Source organism: Choloepus didactylus, chromosome 8, assembly GCF_015220235.1.
Source record: "Choloepus didactylus isolate mChoDid1 chromosome 8, mChoDid1.pri, whole genome shotgun sequence".
In the NCBI taxonomy this organism is placed as follows: Eukaryota; Metazoa; Chordata; class Mammalia; order Pilosa; family Megalonychidae; genus Choloepus; species Choloepus didactylus.
In genome coordinates this window covers 69935707-69959162 of record NC_051314.1, presented here as the reverse complement: position 1 = coordinate 69959162, position 23456 = coordinate 69935707, and the positions used below count along the sequence as shown (strand labels likewise).

Here is a 23456-nt window from a genome sequence, read left to right as displayed (position 1 = left end):
AAATTATTAGTGGCTTTCACATTTATAGTATTTTTTTTTAAATGTTTTATCATCTAAATTGAATTCTTCCCATACTGCTGACTGTTACTTGAAAAATGTTTTATTCTCACTGTGTGTGTGCGTAAGTGTGTTTCAAAGGATGCATACAAGAAAAGATGCATTTATTCCCAGGATGTTTTTAAACTGAATTCCAAATTCAAAGATTTATGGTTTAAGTATGAACACACAGTACATTTTCAAAACAGCCAACCTTTCATCAAAATCTGTCATAGGTATGCAAAGAGAGACAAAATCATCTGGCAACTGCACTACATTATTAACATTTTCTCTTGCCTTTTTATATTCCTTTCCCTCCTACAAGTTGCAAATCCAAGTTTACTAGAAAGCTTTTTGAGAACACAAAACCACTTCCCAATTATATACTTAATACTTAAGTACCTAACAGCTTATCTAATACTTGTTTAAATAATGAATCCAATTACGACAATCATTAGCATTTTTCCATTTGCTCTTCTCTAATTATGATAGTACAGTACAAAGAAAGAGACTAATATAAATGATGCTGAGCAGAGCAGTGCAAAAGTTGTATTCACAAGAAATGGAAAAAAATCTCCTGGCATATTTACTAATGCACAGTTAAAAATGTTTGCCAAAACCTGACAGCAATGTTTAGACATGAGTCTGCAATAGTTTTATGTGAAGGGAAATTCTGCTTCCCAAAAAAAGGGAAAAAGGGAATAGGCAAAGGTAAGTTCTTGTAGGTCATTTATTTCTGTTGAATTTTTTCTTCCTAATTATTAAGCCTTGGGCTAGGACTACAGTGAACACTCAACACTCATGCCTAGAGGTCAAGACTGGAGAAGCAAGTAGTAGAGATATTAAGCATATATCTGGATGACAGAAGCTTTGAGAAACAATCCAAAATCCACCCAGAGATCTTATTTTGTTTCCTTGTACCCACAATCTGTAGAGGTGAAGAATAAATCTCATATTTAAAAAATCAATGACAGAAAAAAAGTCATAGCCAAGGCATGTTGACATCAATTAAAACATTTACTATGGCTTTCTACAGCAGGTAGTTCCCCTACACCACATGAGCCAGGGGGTGTTCTCAGAATTCAGTTCTTCCGGTGAACTTAATTAAAGGAATATCCAAGTTCCTCCTTTTCCTCAAAAACAGAAACAGAATCTGTTTGAGGTGCCTCGGGAAACATTGTCTTTAACACTCATGAATGCAAACTTTAGGATCCATCAGGAATTCCTCAGCTGCTGCTCCCACTCAAAACTAATAAAACCCCAGGTGCTGGGCTGATCTTATCAGACCCCTCTCTCATCAAAATAAAATGTTTCTTTGCCATCTGAGTTATGAGATCTGGTTCCCAACCCCAACTCCAACCCCAACAACTGCCAACCAGAATGATCACACCATGCGCCAGGCTGAGACAGTCTGTCTTCCACAGTTCCAGCCCATCTAGTTCTAGATCCATCCTTCAGTCACTCCGACCTTTCTCACCATGGAAACTTCAGTTTGTCTGCTTTCTCCAGATCTCTTACCTCCATCATAAATAGGACTAGATTTCCCCAAGTTAAATTAAAAAAAAAAAAAACTAATCAAGGTTGAGTGAAGACATCTGACATGAAACATAAACAGTCTAAAATAAGCAGCTTTATTCTTAAGCCCATTGCCCCCATTTCCTCTCCAGATGAAAGAAAAGTTTTCACATTTTATGTTTTATCTTCTGTGCTGTTAAGTATTGTGTTGTTATTCCAGAAGGGTAACTTAAAGCTTCACCACAGGTTCACCAAAGAAACAGAAGCCACGAGAGGCAAGTTGGCCTAGAAGGTGACCTACATTCCATAAATTACTTTTCTGACATTAGATTCTATGATTCTGAGAAGAAAACATTTATTTACCTTAGAGGCTTCACTTGAATGTCTTTTTTTTTTTTTTCATTTTATTCCTCATTTTATAATGTACCAAGCTCTGATATAAGGACTAAGGGGAAACAATGTAGAGTAAGACAGACTGGTCTGTGATATCGTTGAGTTTATATTTTAGTTGAGTGGCAGGATTCAAAAGAGTAGAATAAAATAATTTCAGAGAGTGAGGAGCTCTAGAAAGGAACATAATGTGGCAGGGATGACTGGAAGAAGAATGAAGACAGCATGAGAAAGAGTTAAGAGTGCTCAGAGGAGGTAACATATGACTAAGATCTGAATGACAAGAAGGAGCCAGAAAGGTGATATCTGGGGACAAGCATTTCAGGCACAAAAAAAAGAGCAAAGTCAAAGTCCCTGAAGCAGGCATGGGCTTGGCATGTTGGAGGAATACAGGGAAGACCCAGTAGGATGAAACCTGAGAATATTTATGTGGGATGACATTCGAGAGATCAGCCAAGTATTTCAGGCCAGGGAAGAAGGGTGAGTTTCTGTCAAAGGACAATGGGAAACCTTGGGAGATTTTTGAACATGGCAATTACACAATCTAATAAGTTTATAAAAGATCATTTTGGGGGTTGTGTAGAAAATGAATCACAGGAGGGCAAGGATGGAAGCAGATCTGTGAGAAGCTATTATAATAGTACAGGGTACAGATGGTGGCTTGGAATGGTTGATAGCAGTGGAAGTGGGGACAAATGAATACTTTCAACACACGTTTTGAAGGCAACACCAAAAAGTCTTGCTAGTTTAGCTATGGATAGGGTGACCACACATTTCTTGGGGCACAACTGATTTCTCTCTGTTGTTTCAGTGCCTTGTATGGTTAGTGCCATTTTTACTGTCAACAGTTTTCCAGCTTAGACAATAAATCATGTAATCACCCAAGCTATAGGGAATAAAAGAAAAAGAAGAATCAAGAATGACTCCTCAGCTTGAGCAACTAAAAGATTGTGGTATTGATGTTTCAAAGCAAGTCCTTTAACAGTATTTTTAAGGAAGGAAAGAACAGAGCCAGAAAGCCATATTCCATTGTTTTTATTATGAGTCATTTTCATCCAGGATCATTCAGCAATCCCATGTTTCTCATTTCTTCCCAATTCAGTAGCTATGTATGCATCTCAAAACTTCAGGAGAAAAAAAAAGGGACAAATTGAGTTAGTCAACTGAGTTCAAGTAACTGGCCAGAAAACAAGGAGAAAAAGAGCTGTTCCCAGATGGAAGGCAGCACACACAGGAGTAGCTGTTGTTGTGCTCCCAGCCCTTCTGCTCATGTGGAGATGAAGATCATAGAACTGAATCTTTGGTCTAGCATGGTTACCCCAGAATGTGCATTAACCTTGACCATAAAGCCTGGGAGGGGTGATGCTACTAAGTGAATAGAAGGAAAGACTTGGGGAAAGGAAATCCTAAAGAAAGACTGCTTGCATCATAGAATATGGCACTGACAATGGATTACAAAACCATCAGAAGTGAAGAATGAGGGCTGCATAAGAAATATTTCTTGGAAAGAGGATTGTGACACACAGATACCCCATGTGGTGGTTTGAAGATGTACATACATCAGAAAAACATGTTCTTAAATCTAATTAATTCCTTTGGGTGTGAATCCATTGTGAGTAGGACCTTTTGATGAGGGTCTTAATCTTACTACTGGAGTTCTTTATAAGTAGAATGAAATTCCCACAGAGAGAAAGAAAGCCATGGGAAGTAAGAAACTGAACATCAATGGAACCTGGAAAGAAGGGAGAGACCAGGAGTTGCTGCCATGTGCCTTGCCATGTGACAGAGGAGCCAAGAATCGCCAGCAGCTGGTCTTCAGAAAGAAGGAACCACCTTGATGATGCCTTGATTTGTACTTTTTCCAAGCCTCAAATCATGAGCAAATAAATTCCTATTGTTTAAGCAGACCCATTTCATAGTATTTGCTTGACTAGCCCAGGAAACTAAACACCTGGCATCTAAATAGATTAAAAGTAATTGGAATAGCCCTACATAAAATTAGAAGCCAAGAAATATGTTTGAATATCTGGAAGACAGTGTTTCATGAGATACTCTCAAGAAGTATCAAGTTTATTATTATTTTGCATTATAGGGGAGAAAACCAGGCTGATGTGGCCTGAAGATACCTGCTATATATTCCTTTCACCAAAAAATAGGCCTATAATACATTATTGCTTTTTTGTTCCCTTTATCCCAAGGAGAAGTAGCAGCAATGAAAAATCCTCTAAAGTTTTCTTTATTCTAAAGTTCAACAGATAGTCTCAAAGCCAAAATAATATTTAAAACAGACTCTGAGATACTGTTAAACCAAATTAACACCAAAGTTTAGTATTAGAACTCTCCTTTCTTTATTAATGTTTTGGGCCAGTTATTTAAAAATAAAACCTCTAACTACACAGTGAACCAATATACTTAAAAAAATAAAGTGATTCATAATTGACTCAGGACTGTCAGAGAATGTGATCTGGGTAAAGAAACAGATTAGTTCTGCTGTAAAGGGAATTTCAGTACCTCACCTGCTACCCACAATTTCCAGAATATTTTAAACTTCAGTTTTGTGAACCATCTACATACCATGATTTCCAATATTACCCTAAATGGAAGAACCCTAGCCATGCCCAAGGACTCGATGCTGATTTTTTAATTTCAGTAATTGGTTTTGTCAGTTGAGAGCCTTAAGATGAGCCAAACAGGATATGAAGAGCAGCAGGACTTAAATAACATCATGAGAAATTGTGTGTGGGTGTGGGTGTGGGTGTTCCTTCAGGCCAAGTGAATCTATATTCCTGTTAACCTGGTCCAATCTTCTAAGTATATCTTTTAAATATTTTAAATACATGTGGTTCAAAGAAGCATCCAAATGATCTTTTAAAAACCACAGAGCTGAAATGGGTAATTGCTAGAGTCGTGGGATTAAAGAAGGATAGGTAAAGCCCTCTATCTTTTCAGGTTTTCAAGGTCAACAGCTCTGGGTAACATATTTGATTATGGTTTTGCCTATGCAAATGTCATTCATCTTGCCATTATCATTTGCTTTATTACTCTAACAGTTCTTTAATCATAGATATTTCCACAGATCCACCAAACCTCACTCATCATTGTATCCTGTGCTCTCAATTAAGCTGGATATCATTTAGATGTTATCCTTTATGAGTTATGTGCTGCCTAAATATTATCAATTCTCATAAGACTGCCTGAATATTGTGATCCACACATAGCTACCTTCAGGCTAGTGCAGTGATTGCTCATTTTTACCTAACATTAGTGTCCCCTGGTTTCAACTCTCACTCAAATCTTGGCTCTTTCAGTGGATAAAATTTCAACATGATTTTAGAAGCATTGCTAACCTCTAGCCCAGTAAAGTTAAACTCTGGGGGAATTTTTTCAGGAATTTCAATTAATGGGCTGGATTGAAAAGTTTTTCCTACAAATAAGTAATGAGCTATAGGAAATTGGACTCTGAATAAAATCTCCTGGCAGTCATTTATATCCATACTCTAATAGAAAATGTCAAAATCTATAAAAAAGTTATCAAAATTATACCACAAATCAAAGAAATCATGTTTCTACTTGGATAGTAAAAGCATACTATTATAGTATGAATAATAGTAAGGTTTCTCATCAAAATAGTCGGCATCATTTTGAGCAATCTGCTGATTTGGAAGCAGAAAGAACTTGCCTCAAGACATGTTGAATAAGACATTTTCCTTTGGCAATCGAGAAATAATTGGGGACTGCAGTAGAGTCACTATCAATCCTCTTACTTAATCTCCAAGACAAAATGAAGAATTATTCTATCTTCTACCTTTTATCCCATAATCATTTCATTATTACCTTTTCTTTCTTGTTGAACATGACATATAATTTTTCTAAAGAATATGCCATCCCAATTGCAGCATTCATTTTTGAGAAAAAATATTCTCAGATTAAGATAAATGAGCAAAGGTATCTCTTCTTTGGTTTTCAGTACTTTCCAGAAACCTGCCACTTCTGTTAGAACATTTTATAAATCCTTTGGAGGATACGCATGTAGGACCTAATTAGCGTTCCAATAATTAAGACTGAATATCTCTGTCAATGCTGGATTTTCACCTCATATATACAGAAATGTATGCCTATTCTCCATTGTTTTGCCACATTCATGGAATCTGAACAAAAATTTGAATAGTTACATGAGAAATATAGCAAAATTAATTCAATTAAACAGGCATTTGTTGAGTGCCTAATATGTGCCAAGCATTTTGCTAGGTAAAGAAAGATCGTTTCCTTATCTTCGGTGCCAAGACAAAGACTCAGCTTCAAGTCCCAGTGCAAGTTCCACCTTTTATGTTCAAAGTTTTCTGCAACTTTTCCAGTCCACAGTGATTTTTTCTTTCTATAAGAAACTATAGCATTTATGTCTATAGTTCTCATTTTAATTCAAGGCAGTGAATGTCCATTTGACATTAAATAACTGCACTATGGAGCCTGGCACATGCTTAGCAGACAGTAGATGAATGAGAAATATTTGCCACCCTTTTTAATGTAAAAACTTACAGAAACACATTATGTAATGTCTCCCCAGCTACAGTGAGTTTTTGAGACCTTACATTTTCTACATATGCACTTTACAATCTTCTTATAACTATGTGGTAGAGTTAGGAGGCTGGAGAGGAGGTCAAACCCATAAAGCTCAGGTGGAAGCAGGTAGAGATGACAGAACAATTGGTAGTCTAACCCAGTAATTCACTTCTTATACAGCTATTTGCCATCTTTTGTCATTACTCAATCTCATTTGGAGGTCCCAAATTAACAGACACACCTAAGTAATCTCAATCTCTATATATTCATTCAGTGATTTATAAAACTGAAAGTAAAAGTGCAAACTCAATCACAGTACTGTTCCAAAACTGTCTCACACCTATTCTAGGAAATAATTGTGCAGCACCTTTTAAAGAGTTGCTGTTAAGTGTTTTTAAAGGGTTTCCAATGAAGAATAAAGCATTCCAATGACTGTCAGAGTCAGAGTAGCAAGTGGAAATACATACTATTTCCAACTGATTTTTATTTAGCATGATACTGAGCAATAATACTGAATTTTTGAACATTTAAAATTATTTTAAGGATAATATTATCACTGCCATATCTATCCACCTATTGACATCTGTACCCATATACTTTAGATTCTTTCTTGATTACACAAATAAACTGTCTATGCTCCTCACTAAAATCAACCCTCTATTTGTACACTAGGTACCACTCCCTCATGCCCCACTCAGGGACATTAATCCAGCTTAATTTCCCCTCACTCCCAAATGAGCATATTGTCCCTCTATTAGATCATTCTCATAGACACAAAAACATACTGTTATTTTCTTAAATTTTATTTGTTTCTTAAAAAACAAAACAAAACAAAAACAAACAAACAAAAACCTCTTGATCCCTGTGCTGGTTTGAATCTGTTATGTAACCCAGAAAAGACCATGTTCTTTTAATCCATTCTTGCAGGACCCATCTATTGTGGATGGAACCTTTTGGTTAGGCTATTCCAATTGAGATGTGACCCAGCCCATTCAAGATAGGTCGTAGTCCTTTACTGGAGTCCTTCATGAGAGGATCAACGATAGTAAAAGCCCAGAGAGAGAGAGAGAGAGAGAGAAATGCTCCCCCAAAGACACTGAGAGAGAACAGGAGCTGAGAGCAACGGAACCCAGGAGAGAAGGACCAGCAGATGCCGGCCATGTGCCTTCCCATGCGATAGAGGCACCCCGGATGCCAGCAGCCTTTGTTCAGAGAAAGTATCCTCTTGTTGATGCCTTAATTTGGACATTTTCATGGACTTAGAATTGTAATTTGTAACTTAATAAATCTCCATTGTTAAAAGTCAACCCATTTCTGGTAAATTGGGTTCTGGCAGCTTTAGCATACTGAAACAATCCTATTCCCCCTGTACTTCTATCTCCTTCCACCTCATTTCTCTCCAATCTTTTCAGCAAAACTCCTTAAAGAGTTGTTTAAACTCCCCCCTCCAATTTCTCACCTCTCACTTTCTCCAATCATGCTTTCACTTCCCTCTGAAACTATTCCTGTCAAGGTCACAAATGACCCTCCACCTTGCTAAATCCCATGGTCAATTCTCAGCCCTCCTATTATTACTTGACACAAAGAATCCAGTCTCCTTGAAATATCTTCCTCACTTGACTTCCAGGTCACTACAGTCACTTGGTTTTCTTTCTACGCCTTTTCAGCCTCCTTTACTGATTCCAGATCATGCCCCAACCTCTAAGACTCATATTATCCCATGCGTATGGGCCTTGAGCTCTTTTTCCTATCTATACCCTCTCCCTTGGTGAGTTCGTCCAACTTCATAGCTTTAAATAGCATCTGTAGGCTATGGTCTCCAAATTTATATCTTTAGCTCCTACCTCACTCCTCAACTCCAGACTCATACATCCAACAACCATCATAATATCTGCACTTGGATATCTAAAAGATTTCTCATAATAAAATTCCTGATATCCTGTCCCCTAAACCAGCTCCTCATGCAGTCTTCTCTCCTTCTCAGTTTATTTGCAACTCCATCCCTCCAATTGCTCAAGCCAAAAACCCTGGAGTCATATTTGACTGCTCTCTTTCTCCCCTACCCCATATCCTATCAATTCTACCTTCAAATTATAACCAGAACCCATGTGCTGCCCACCATTTCCACTGCTACCACTCTGGTCCAAGCTCCATCTTCTCTCCTGGGTTCTTACAATAAACTCCTAATTGTTCACACTGCTTCCACTCTTGCTATCTATTAATCAACTTTAACATAGTATGCACAGTGACCGTGTTAAAATATATGTCATACAGTGACTGTCCTCTGTTCAAAGTTATCCGAAGTCTCCCATCTCACTCAGGGTTAAAGTCAAAGTCCGTATTATGGCTTAGAGTCAAAACATGATCTGGAATTCTGTTATTTCTCTGAACCTCATCTCCCTCCCTCCCTCACTCCATTCCAGCTACTGTGGCCTTTTGGCTGTGCCTTGAAACAGCCAGATCTGCTCCCCTCTCAGGGCCTTGGCACTTACTGCTCCGGAGACCAGGAACCCTCTTCTCCCAGACAGCTGCAGGGCACATTGCCCTACTTCTTTCAGGTCCTTACTCAGTTGTTACCTTCTCACCTTTGTCCCAACATTTAATATCACTCTTTCCAGCTTTATTCTTTTTCCTTAGCACTTATCACTATCTAATTTACCAAGTATTTTATTTATCTCTCTTTTTAGTGTACTATATGTCTTATTTGCCAGCGTGAAAGCTGATAGGGGGCAGGGAATTTTTACTTTTTTTTTTTTTTTTTTTGCTTGTTTGTAGTTTTGTTTATTTCACTTATGTAGCCTAAATGCCTAGAACAGAACCTGGAACATGATACATGTTCAATATATATTTCTCGAATGAATCAATCCATCAGCCTCATTAACAAATGTATTGAACACCCAAGACAATAGATTAAGTGATGGTTTTGCAAAGTTTTGCAAAGGGAATGTTCTATCAAGAAGAAAAGGACATAATGTTTAAATTTCTTTACACTTATCAAGAAGAAAAGGACATGATGTTTAAATTTCTTTACACAGTTTCAGAGACATGGGCCCTGAAAATCATCTCCCCCAAAATCCCATATAATTTTTAAAAACATTATAATTAAATGAATAATTATGATTAATTATTGATGAGACATTACTTTCCAGTCAAGTTTATACATCAGTGGAGTTTATTTACTAAATGGAAACTTTATAGTCCATTGGCATCCCATTTATAATCATTATGTCTAATGTATTAATGAATATTTTATAGGACTTGGTATCTAAGTTTATTATTTTATAAAGGGCTTGGCTGTTGTAATTTTGTTTATAATATTGCTATATCTCTGTGTTCTGGCCCACAGGAGTTGGTTCGGTAGGAAGGCCAAAGAATACAACAGGAACTGGGCACGACATAGACTTTATCATGGGAACTTACTTACAGAAGTGAAGCAGAAAGTCAGTCAAGCTGCTCTGACGGTGGCCTGGTGGGAGGGATGCAACTCCATCCCTCCAATTGCTCAAGCCAAAAACCCTGGAGTCATATTTGACTGCTCCCTTTCTCCCCTACCCCATATCCTATCAATTCTACCTTCAGATTATAACCAGAACCCATGTGCTGCCCACTATTTGCACTGCTACCACTCTGGTCCAAGCAATATGCAATTAGGCAGGTATCAGCAAGGCCAGTCATAGAGCACCAAAACAAAGACATTCCAAAGACCATGAGGACATAGATACATGAAGCGGAGGTGGAGGAGTTGCATAGGGGATTAACTACCCTCAGAGTGTCAGATATCACCCCAAGGACTCTGGAGAAAAGTGAGACACGAGACACGGGCTGCCATCCTATGCAGAGGAGAGCCAGGTGCGTAGCATACATTAACCATCTGTACACCCCGCCCTCCTTAGGGAGGTGAGCTTAAACATTAACAGACCTAGGTCATGTAGGCTGCTGCGTGCTTTTGGGTTTCAAAGAGTGTTCAGGAGAGGCCTGGGCCTTGGGCTCCCATGCTCTACTTTATTTGATTTTGAGTCATTGGTTAGGAGCACAACTTCCAATAATATTATTCCTTTAGGAAAATATTATCTGCTTTATAAAACAATTTTCAAAATGCACTATGATAGAAAGCAATGGCTGAAGGCATTTACATGTTTTTATCATAAGCCACCCTTGTGTGCATTCTGTGGGTTTATAAACCTACTAATGATGCAAATAAAGATTTCAAATATATATAAATACAACAATAAATGTTTGATGGTAAAATGCAGCAACGACAAAAATAGATTGCATATTGGCATTGCTAGAGATTTTTTTAACTAAGAAAATTCACATATTCAAATAAATTTTGGCTTCAAAGTGGTTATGTATCTTAAAAGCAAAATGCAACAAGGCCCCCTGGGGAGTTTGTAAATTCTAGCTATAAAGATAATAACTGCTAGAATTTATATATACAAATAGGTGAGGTTCCCCTTAAAGCAATAACTTTGCAAGGCTGCCTCACATTCCAATGATGGTACTCTACACTCAGAACACTTTTGGAACACCACCATCAAAAATACCACCAAATCCTACACCACACTCTTTTAATTGCCCTCAGAGGGCAATCAAATGTTCACACACGTTCCTACTTCAAGGGTGTTTTTTTTTTTTTTTTTTTGAGAACACCCGAAATTATTTGATATCAAGTTCAATAAATCAGGTGAATGATAAAACTGAGTAATACCTTCTTGGATTTAAAACGAGATTTAACTACAAAATTAAAAAGCAGATGTCCTTGTAAAGATTGTAAATTTACTCTGAAGGCAAGTCCAAAAAAGGAGGAGATTTTAACAACATATTGAGCAACTACAGCAGGAATGAAATGTGTGCAGTCTCCAGGGTTGACTATTTTGAATGATATCAATCATTTTGATTATAAATTCAGGAATCTTTGGTTTTTAAAAATTCCTCTGGTGCATATTTTGTAACTTTACATATACCTAAGACACTAGGCGCCAACCTTCCCCATCATTCTCAGGCTTATGCCTCCCAACTGAAAATACCATTATCACTGACTAAGATATTTTTTGGCTTTATGAACAAAGAATTTTAAAAAGAAATTAGTTTTCCTTTTAAAATTTCAAATGCATACATGACATAGAAAAAAAACAAAATAAATTTGAACTTTATCTTTATCCCAGCATTATCTAATATATTTATCTGTTTATTTATTTTGGCTAACATTAAATAATTACTCTCTTCTAGATTCTGTGCAGAACACAATAAGCCTATTGATTTTTAGCTTTACAAGAATCCTATAAAATACCCTATAAAAAATGAAGTCTCCATTTTTCAATTAAGAAACTGAAGCCAGAAATATTAAAAACCTGAAAAAAAATCACATAGCTCAAAAGCAGTAGAGACAAGACAGGAATACAGGCAATTGAATCCAGAGCCTGCTCTCTGAATTACAATGCTATATTACTTAGGATATTGGCCAAATTATCAGGACAAATTAAATAAAACATGTCTCAAAGATAATAAGATGTGCAAGAATTAGGAGAGAGAACAGTAACACATCAACCACTGACAAGTTGTTCTTAACTGTCCCGGTTTCCAAATAACAGTACCATTTACCTGCCTACCTATCCCCAGATCCCAGCCCCCAACCCTCCTAGATGAGGCCTTGCTAACATATCTGAGAGATGTACTTAAAGTGTCTGGTTTGCATAATATTGGAATACTTTACTTCTTCCTGATACATGCAACCACAAGAGATTTGTAAGCATGATACTAAGAGAGCAGAAAACGAGAGAAGTCCTCGAGAGTCACACACTGTGCTAGAAGGGCTATAATTGTTACCCTAATGGAGTTAACATGCTGAAGGGTAAACAGTCAATGATCAAGTAAACAAATAAAAAAATAATTGAGTGGTATTCAAATTATGAAGGAAGTAAACAGAGTGCTAAGGTGAAGAATAAATGGGGTGGTCAAAAAAACATGGCAGGCCACGGTCAGGTATAAACTCTGAAACTCTGTAAGTCCAGATGGCACAGCAAGGAATAAAATGTACAAGTGACACAGCAAGAAACTATGAAGCCAGTATTAGATCTGAGTGACACAGTTCAACTGAAATTCTCTAATAACGCAGACACCTATAAGTTGACATGCTAAAATCCTGAACCATCCTATATAAAAGTTAAAAGGCAAAAATCCCACAGTTTTAGGCTCCTTTGACTTAAAGGATCCCTCACCAGATCCTACTGAACTTTGGGGGAGCTTCTGTGAAAAATACAGGAGATACCACGAACCTGCATACATCCCCATCACCGTATTGTTAAACTCATGTACACCCACATTGCTTATTTTCTGGTTTACTAGTAATACAAAGGAAACTAGCATTGCTCAAGGACAAGAGTCCTTTTTGGCGATCCTCAAGTTTGAAATAGACTTTGTGAACTGACCTACCTCAGAAAGCCTCTCTGAGGATGTGTTATTTAAGCAGAAATGTAAAGAATGGAAAGGAATCAGATATTTTAAGCTCTAAGGAAAAAACGTTCATTACAGGTCTGGCTCAAAGAGTAAACTTTTACAAAGGCTGATAGGAAAATATCTCTCTATATTGCCATATCTTTACAAATACCTTTTTAAGTTACCATTTCCCATTACCATAAAATCAGCATCTCCTGATAAGATGTGGAAGCCATTATCAAGAAAAGCAGAGGGGTGAATTTTGGTTCTACTGCTTGGGGATCTTATCTGCTTGTGGGCTCCTAATATCTTAATAGTCAGTCCAACTCTCCAGACTCTTCTGGGAACTCATATCTTCGTACCAAAGATATTGTTTATTGAGATATACTCTCAAAAGCCAAGCATCCACACAAAACTGATAATGCAAACATCAAAATCACACAAGTGCTACAGAGAAAACAGGGAAAAGATGAAGGAGCTCAGCTCTAACTATACCTGAAACAAAAGGAAACTATATTTTAAAAAAAGACAAAAAGTCATAAAGGATGTCACAACATGACCATATTCATAGATAAGAAAATGCACAATGTTAGCTGAAAAAGCAGGGGAATGAAAGAATCAGAGTGCTGGTCTGAGTTACAAAAAGGGGGTTTACTAAATTGAGTATCCAGGATTATAAATCCCGAATCACATTTTGAGTCTCTGCTTTCTAAGGTATTCCTAGAAGAAGGTAAATGCTCAACTCTTGCCTTCAAATATTTTAATTAAAATATTTCTAAAGTGGAAATGCAATTTCCAATATTTTAATACTGATAATTCAGTGTTACAAATGAAGCCAGAAATGCCAATGGAGCTAGTGTTGAAAATAGACACAAATGGCTCAGTTTATCACTCCCATGCAGTGTGAAAACCCTTCCCAAGGCTGCTGAACTGTACTGATTGCCAGGCTTCCCAAATGTTACACCGATCAGCGCTGGGCTGCCGAGCAGGAGCACATGCGCCCATGCGCCTCCTCATAGGGCATTCATAGGGCATGTATATGAAATCACCGTACCCCGAGCCCTAGGATGCAATGCTGTTCCATGGCTTTTTCTTATGTATATCTCTCTTTCACTCCACCATCAAATGCTTCCTGTTTACCAGCTCCTCACTATTTCTAATTTTTGTAGTTGGCTTCTGCCACTCTTTCCAATTTCCACTATTCTTTCTCTTTCTTCATTCATTATTTTTAAAAGCATTTATTGAGTAAGAATTGTATCCTAAGCACTGAGTTAGGAACCAAGTGAACAAAACAGACATGATCCCTGATGTCAGGGTGCTTGCAAAGCAAAAGAGAGACATTAAATAAACAAATAAATAAATATATCATTACAAATTGCAGTAATATGATACTTTCAAAGCAGAGAAAAGAAAGGAGCTCATTTGGATTTGGGTTTGGGAAGGCCTTTCTGAGGAAGCAGTAATTAAACCAAGGCCTGAAGGATAAGTAGGAGAGAGCCGGGAAAAGGGTGGAGAGAAAGCATACGAGGCATAAGGTGCAACATGGGAAAAGCTCTGACAGCAATAGCTGGGCACAACTGAGGAATCAAAAGAAGGTCAATGTGAAGGTGAAACTGACATGCAATGAGGTGAGGAAAGATGTAGGGCTCAGATTATGGTTTGTAGGTCATGTTAAATATTTTGTATACAAGGGTTGGCCAGTGAACAGTGTTGACATGATCTGCTTGACTATGTTTTTAAATGATTGCTCCATCTCTTCTGCACGAAAGAACGAGGTCAGAATGGAAGATAGGAGGCTGATTACAGAGACTTTGGAGTAGTCCAGGTGGGCTCCATTGCTTTTCAGTGAGTTTTTCTAACTCCTCAGATCACTTATTGCCTTACTCTGATTTTTCATGGAAAAGCTTGGTCTATTGAAGACATTGGTATCCCTCAGGAGTTCCCTCTTTGCTTCCATGCAGATCAAATAATCAGCGTGAGAAAAGTTCTGTCTCTTCTCAGCTATGGTCACTGTTCTTGGAAGCTTCTTTGTCTTCAAAGCTTAAAAAGCATCTTTAATCTTGTGAAATTGGCCCCAGATGACTGAACTCTTTACATTCTCTTGTATTACAGGGCGATATTTCCTTGAGTTATACTGGACAACTATATGCATATTTAAAAAGAATGTACTATTTTGGAAGTGAAAACACATTTGTCAAAATTTGATTTCAAAGATGAATCATTTGCCTCAACATTTCATCACAGAGGTTCTTAACATAAGAATCACGAACCCTTAAGGGGGACCATGGACTCCCTGAAACAGTATGCAAATGCTGTTTGTGTTTGGAGACTTTCCTACAGATATCTATCTCAGTAGGATTCAAGAATTAGCCATGGATGGAAGTAAACTTTTGTTTACATTTGCCACAAAGTTGGGCACATAACTAAAGCCTGGCCAATCACAGTCTTTCCTGGTACTGATAAATGGCCACTGAGAGAAAGAAACTCTTTTTCCACTGGAGTTGCTAAGCTTGAACGCAATGGCCATGCTCCCCACCATATGGAAAGGTCCTTCCAAGTAGGACAAACACAAAGAAGTAGAAAAACACCTGAAAAATAGGCAGAGAGAGACAGATTGCTGCTATCAAGTCTGGATTCCAATTGGGGAGGCTCTGGTTCTTGCATCTCTTCCTCCAGTTCTGGGATCTACCCCAATATTCTTCCAAGCTACTTGAGCTGATAAATTCTCTTTTTGTGAGATTAGTTTCAGTTGAATTTCTCTGTCACTGGCAACAGAATTAGTCCTGGCTTATAAAATAAACTTCAAAAGTTTAAGAATCAGTTCTTCAATGTAATGTTCTGATATCAGAATCCACCAGGGACTTAAAGACATTCAAATCAAAATTGAACTAAAATAAGAATTCAGATTTGACCCGTTAGCACTTAGGGATAATACTATGATTTGGTGACCTACGCACATTTTCCGAGATTTAGTTCTTAGTGGTAAAAATTAAAGCCTAATTGGACACCTGTAGGAAGTTTATTAAATTACATTTACACATTAAATGTTTGCTTAATAAATCTAACAAACCATAGATCACTTGAGGTTACAAAGCAGATGGCATATTTTAGACAAATTTAAAGGAATTAGGTAGCTCTTATAAAATCCTTTAATCAAGTATTTGTCATAAAAGATATAAAAATTCCATGATAGAAAGGAATCTGGGGCTCTTTTCAATTTAATTCTAGTGGTAATGATGATACAAGGAACAAAAACTGGTAAATCATAAAATATAGAAACACTCTGCCTAATCAATAGTGTAAGTCTCCAGAACATCCTCCAAATCAATAAGATATATAATGACAAGAAGCACCTAAAAGCAAATGAAAAAAAAGTGAATTGTAACACAGTCCAGCACCATTATCCAAACCATATTAAAAGTTCATTTAACACAAGACCGTGATCAGTCTTCTTAACTTAGGTAGCACTGACAATAAATAAAATATATCTTTCCTTCTCCATATTAGAGAATCGTAACATTCAAGAAACCTCACAAAACTACAAAACAAATGGTTTTGAGAATATTCACCCTTCTAGCATTTTACTACAGATTCATACCTGCAGGCTCTTAGCAATATCTAGATCATTCAAAGCTTAAAATTATGGCATTCAATGACTAGCTAATGCCTGAGATGTGCAGTATAAATTTAATTCCCAGTCAGAGAAATAGTAATGCAGTGTCATGTCATTGAGAATGGGGTGTTTCCAGTAAATGAATTTCACCAAGCACATACTTTTAAGAGATGATGGTTGCACTTCATATATATGACGTCATCCCAGCCACACAGCAGCAGCACAGTATGGTGAGAAGAATCACCACCACTTTACAGATGAGGAAACTGAAGCTCACAGCATTAAATAACTTGCCCACTGTCACTTAAGTATAGAGATGGATCTGGAATTCAAACCCAGTCTAACTCTAAGCTCTTATTTCACCATATCATGCTACTTCCTCTTACCTACCAAATGTTCTTTCATTTAGACTATATTTTATTAAATAAATGCTTATAAAAGGGGAATGAATTTTAGATGGAAATTTCTTTTAAAATGAAAATACTGAACCTATTTTCTTAATGTCTCAAAGATAATTATCAACATGTGTATTTCTTTCCATTTTCTTCTTTTTTATCCCTACAGATCAAACTTCTGCAAATTATTCCACTTGCTACCATTGCATACTGTGTTTGCCTAAACACTACCTCTTCATACCAAGAGTGTGCTGGTTTGAATCTATTATGTCCCCCACAAAAATCATGTTCTTTAATGTACTCTTGTGGGAGCAGATTTATTAGTCTTTTGATTAAGGTGGGACATTTGATTAGGTTGTTTTCATGGAGATGTGACTCACCACACTTTAAGTGAGAACTTTTGATTAGATCATTTCCATGGAGGTGTGAACCCACCCATTCAGGGTGAGTCTTAATTAGATCACTGGAGTCCTTTAAGAGAAGCTGAGAGAGACATTTTGGAGAGAAGCTAAGATATGTAATCCAGAGTGTGCCCCTGAGAGAAGCTAAGAGCTGACACAGACCCAGAGAGTTGGAGATGCACACAGAAAGACATTTGGAGATGCTAAGCTAAAGGATGAAGCCCAAAGTTTGCCCTGGAGAAGCTGAGAGGACTTCCAGATGCTTAGAGAGAAACGCCCCAGGAGAACCAAGCAAAGAGCTGAGAGAAGCTAAGAGAGACAGAAGCCCAGAGACATTTTGGAGAAAGCCATTTTGAAACTAGAACCCAGGAGCAAAGGACCAGCAGATGCCAGCCACGTGCCTTCCCAGCTGACAGAGGTATTTCGGATGCCATCAGCCTTTCTTTAATGAAGGTATCCTCTTGCTGATGGACACTTCTATGGCCTTAGAACTGTAAATCTGTAACCTAATAAATAAAAGCCAATCCATTTCTGGTATTTTGCATAAAGGCAGCTTTGGCAAACCGGAACAAATAGCTATACCCATATGTGCACGCGCGCGCGCGTACACACACACACACACACACACACACACACACATAACTTCAGGTATAGTCTTCCAATCTCCTCTGGATAGGGAAATATGATGACCACATTGGTTAAGAACTATATGTTCAGTAAGAGTCATTAAACTTCTGGAAGAGCCCAGAAAGTCAATTTTGTGTCATCAATACAAAGACTTTGGCACAGCTATTTCAGAAGCTCTGTTGGTTTATTTGCTTTCTTTTAGTAAAAGTTATATTCAGAAGGATTGAAGTTTTAGAAAGGAGGATCAGAGATAGAAAAGTCACTTCCAAATACATGGAATGTTGTTATATTTATATATATATATATATATATATATATGCAGTTTGGTCTGGGATTTCTAACAAACCAGCTGATACTTTTAAACACAGATGTTAACAATGGTGGATGGAATAGATTATATTTTCAATCCCTTACCTACTTGTTAACATCACTTTAAAATATTCTTTGTTATGGCTCCTTATCATTCCTCAAATCCTATCCAGTCTTTTTCAAAGGTCGTCATTCAGTGTGCACTTCTTAAATCCTAAGCACATATAGGAAAGCCTTTAATGGCTGCACATACTGTGCTCTTTAAATCCCAGCACAGCCTGTCACAGAGACTAAAAGTGAAGGCTGCCCACAGTACACAGACATTGCCCAATCTATACAGTGACCTAAAGACAGGTACTATGTTAATATCATATTGCGGAAACTGAGGCTGAGAAAGTTTATGTAAGTGGTAGAGATATATCAGGAAAAGAGGTCTTCACCACTCTGATAAATTGCATCCTATATTTTAAAATAGGTTAAGTATTTTCTATTTGAAAAGAAATTTACATCTAAAATTCATTCCCCTTTTATAAGCATTTCCAGTAAATGATAAGAGCGGAGCTACCTATTTAGCAATAGTGTCAGTACTGAGACACCTTAAAACATACATACACACACACACACACACACTCATACATACACACAGTCACAATGCAGAAATGGTGTAGGTCAGTAGCAGATTATCCAATAAAACTGTGAATCTGAGACTGTTTTTCAAGGATATTCCAGAATGAACCAGGACATGGGAGAGTCCTGAGGACCCTAAGGCATCCCTCAAACATAAGGGCAGTTCAGCTGGCCAGCGCTCCGTAGACCAGGTTCCTGGACCAGTAATACGCACCTACCTGAGAAATCCAAGATCCATACATACTTCACTATGGATTTGACCCATGCAGTGCAATGGCTGATACCAAATTATCAGTTGATCTCCTAAATGACACTAAAGGTGAAAAGAACTGGCACATCTCTGTTCCATTATCATGCTTATCACGAATTTGAACTTAGCTGGAAATAATTATTGAGAGCATTTTTGCATTTACCTGGAGATGCACACTCATCATACAAACATACTACTTAGATTGTGAGTTACTTCTTCTATAAGCTCAGATTTGACTCCTCTCCTGAAAGACAAAGCAGTGTAAAATGCAAGTGGGTGGGTCCCAAAGTAGCTCTGTGGTTGATGGGCTGCAGGATACCAGGTGCAGCATCTACAAGAGCAAGCACTCAAAGGGCATGTATCACCATCCTACCTAAAAAGTTCTACTGCAGCACAGTGAGGGTGGACCATTTCCAGATGCTATTTGAAAGCCCACTCATTTGCTCATTTTTCACTAAATATTCTTAAGCACCTACTCTAGGTTTAATACTAGGCTTATCATTAGACGATGGCATATTGGAATTAATCAGGTATAGTCCCTGCCCTCAAGGAGCTAACCGTCAAGGGAATGAGAAAAATATAAGAATAGATAAATTCTAAATCACATAGCAGTGCTAACAGAAATACGAGCAAAGTGTGTTTTAAGAGTATTCAACTCTGTCTGTGAGTGAGACAGGAGGTTGGGAAATGCTTCACAGAAGAAAAAAGCAACATTACAGATGGGTCTTAAGGACAAGTAGGAGTTTGCCAGGTTAAGAAACCAAGGCAGAATAGGTAGTAGCAAGATTCTTTTTGCTGCATAATTAATTGAAAACAGTATCAGACATCATTTTTCTTCCTTCTCTCATTATATTTATATATATATATGCTTTTTCTTCCCTTATTATATTTTCTTTGAGTTTAAAGTAATTAAAGTAACTTGGCTGTTATTTGGATTGAGTGGATTGGGCTGGCTTCAGGTTGAAACTATTACTATTTTTAAAATAGTTTTCTGGGTCCATTTAAAAAATCAGCCACAGTTTCCTGACTTTTCATATTGTGAAAACATGAGATTTTTTTCTTCAAAAAGTATAACTTAAAGGTTAAAATTAAATTGAACATCAACATTTATTAAGATCAAGTTATTACTCCCTGAATATTACTCCCCTAGTGTATATTTAAATTGGCAGCTGGTGACTAGTTTAACATGTTCCACACTGTTACACTACAGCAACACATAAGCAGTTACAGAGATGTAAAATTATTGTTGAGATGGTGATCACTGAGATCTTTTGCAGTAAACAACAAGAGCCGAGCTACCTATTTAGCAATAGTGTCAGAACAGTTCTAAATTACTACTGCTTAACAGAACTTCAGAGCCACCTCCAAAATCTGAACAAGTACTTTATTATAAAACAGTAATATACCCTGGACCCAACTTCTTCACCTGCTTTAAGTCAGATAAAAATGAAAAAAAAATATATTATAGTAGAGGAAAAAATAAGCTAACAACTCATGATATTTAGGTAATCCTATAACTATCATATTTAGTCCTAACAGATTTCATTAAAGAAAACTCAGTGCTGTCCTGAGCATCAATTGCTACATCACCTTTTTATCTGTTTTATCAACAGTCTACTCCAGTCCGACCAACAGGGAGAGAAACTTCCCAATTCCTAGGTCTCCATATATATTCCAGACAGTAATAGCTTCTATGTCTCTTTCTGTAGAACAACCTTATGCTCATGTAACCTCTAGCCCTGTCAACAATAGATGTGTGAACTCAATTATGAAACTTCCATTCGTCTGATCAGAGCTCACACTCAGAAAGGTTAAAAAAGCATCTTTCAACACTGCCATCTCACACTCATTGCAACTGAAATCACAAGCATCACAGCGGAGAAAACATTGATCAAAATCCTGCTTGCTGTTCATTCAGAAATGTTGACTCCACAGAACTGCTGGCATTCACCTTGCTAACTGATTCCTTCTTGGAATCTGTAATATTTGCTGTATGTATAGCTGGACACTTTTCATTTCTGATCTCAACCTAAAGTCAAAGTTGCATACTTACCCCATCAGAACCTAGAAGCAATGATCTGTTATTCTCCAGTTCAATATACGGAGGATATCTTCAAATTAAAACAGCAACTAGCATTGTGCAGAATGGCTGTTTACAGACTACATGCTTCCCCGTAAACACCTGGGAGCTACCGGGGCAGGATGGTATGCACTGATAGGAAATGATACAGATGACAAATGAGCAATGGCTAATTATTCAAGGGCTAAGACACAGAGACAAAAGCGAGAAAACTGAGTTAGGGAAGAAACCCCATCCTCCTCTAACCCTATTGTGCCTGTGTACTGCAGTATATATTAATGTAACATCAAGCCCTATTTTTAGACCTCTGCAATTCCACGAGCATAAATCATTCCCGTGCCACAAGTCACCTTTAAGTTAGCAATGCCAAGAAATTTAACATTTTGCAGGATCCTACAACAATATAATTGAAAGCAAGTGATATTTTAGATGAATAGTGATAATGCTAATAGAATAAAAAAAGCCTAAAAATACATTGAGAGAATGTAAGTAATAATTAAAAGAAAAAGTGACAAACATGCCACTTAGCTAATCCTATCTTCACAACAGCTTTCACAGTTGAATTTGGAAGGCTGCTATTCTGCAAAAGATGCTAATGAAACAGTCTTGTTTTCTTTTACATAATACCGATTAACTCTCAGTAATTTTAGCCAACAGCATTCTCTCCGAATTGAAGGGCTGACTGAAGAAGGAAAGACACAGCATAACCGAAGGCACAAGATGGTCAAAGTATTACTTTTTATAATAGTCCATGTCCATACAGGTTCAGCGTGATTACCATAATACAAACTTACTTGTTTACTGGGCTACTGCAAGTCCACAGAAAAGAAAATAAAAAACAAAATAAGTAAAATAAAAATGGTTTCTAAACATTAAATCAGCACGAATTAATATGCCATGCCAAACCACATGCATTAAGGACTGCAATGATCATTGACACTATATTTCACCAAGGGAAAAGCAAATTCTTAACAAGCCTTTGTTTTCCTGCCCATTTCTGACAGGGATGATGATTTCATTTTTAATTTGTTCAGAAGTAAATTTATAATGATAACCAAAGGGAAACATTTTATACTCCTTTGTATGAGATTATCTATACAATTAGTAGCCATTAAAAACATATTGCATTGAATACAGAGGGGAGTTTTTGCATTCACCTAAATAATGCATGTTACCTTAAAAAAGACAAAAGGTATAGTGGAGCTAAGTTAAATGAGTCAACTTACCAAAATTCCAAATCAGTCCTATAGTTAGAACACTATTTGGCTGATGATGCATCCCAGACACATAGTTCAAACTATTTAATGAACTTTCTACCTATGTACAGTAATTTTCCACTAAGTGCTCTGATAAAGCATCATCTAATGTTAGCATTAAGAGGGATGTGTAGTACCAATCAATAGCCAAATAAAACAAAACCACCAGAAGTCAGAAGGGGATAATTCAGAGAGCAATGCTTTCTGACGAGACCTTTAGAGGGCAACTTCAAAAGGAATCATCCAGAAGCTGTTGCCTTTCGTCAATCACATGCAATGCTTATGAATTTGCTAATGCAGTTCCTGTTTAATAAAATAAAAGTAGGTGAAATCTTAGTTCCTCCTAAATGTGCTTCAATTCTTCTGGGAAAATGCTATGAGAAGAAGGAATATCGTAAAGAAAAGAATAAAGGTTTAATGAAAACACTAAGTAGAATCCTAAATTCAGATATTATCCAAAAAGTTTTCTGGTTTTTTTTGTGTTTGGTAAGGGGGAGGGAGAGGCAGAGGAAAAAGATGCTTCAGATTCCTGACTTAATTTCAGTGCTATCAGATCTCAAATCTGCCCTCAGATCTGAGGTGTTTGGCAAATTAAAAGAAAGTGTAAGAGAATCGCTAAAGATGACACTCAGGCCTGCTTGCTGAGAATTCTGAGAGTAACAGCATACTTTTCTTTAGTATATTCTCCTTTAATTTACATCAGAAGAGAAGCTGTTTCACTAACACTCACCCATAACAGGCCTCTGTGAAGACAGCTGCTTACTTGCCTTTAAGCAAATTAAAAGTTAAAGTAGCTTCACTGTCAGAAGTAGTAGCAGCAATTGAGAGACTTGTAAAACAGCTTCATTTTACTGCGGTAGCACTCTATTTCCAAAAGATTACTGTTACCTTTTGACTCCAGTAAAGAATCTCTGAAGGAATGATACCCTTCCTTTACTAATTCACCATCTCCCTCTCACTGC

General features: G+C 37.2%; 1 protein-coding gene across 2 annotated transcripts in view; it reads right to left on the bottom strand.

Annotated features, from left to right (window-relative positions):
• The window catches only part of TAFA2 (TAFA chemokine like family member 2), a 490256-nt gene that overhangs the window by 367005 nt on the left and 99795 nt on the right, over positions 1 to 23456 (bottom strand). The window lies entirely within an intron of this gene.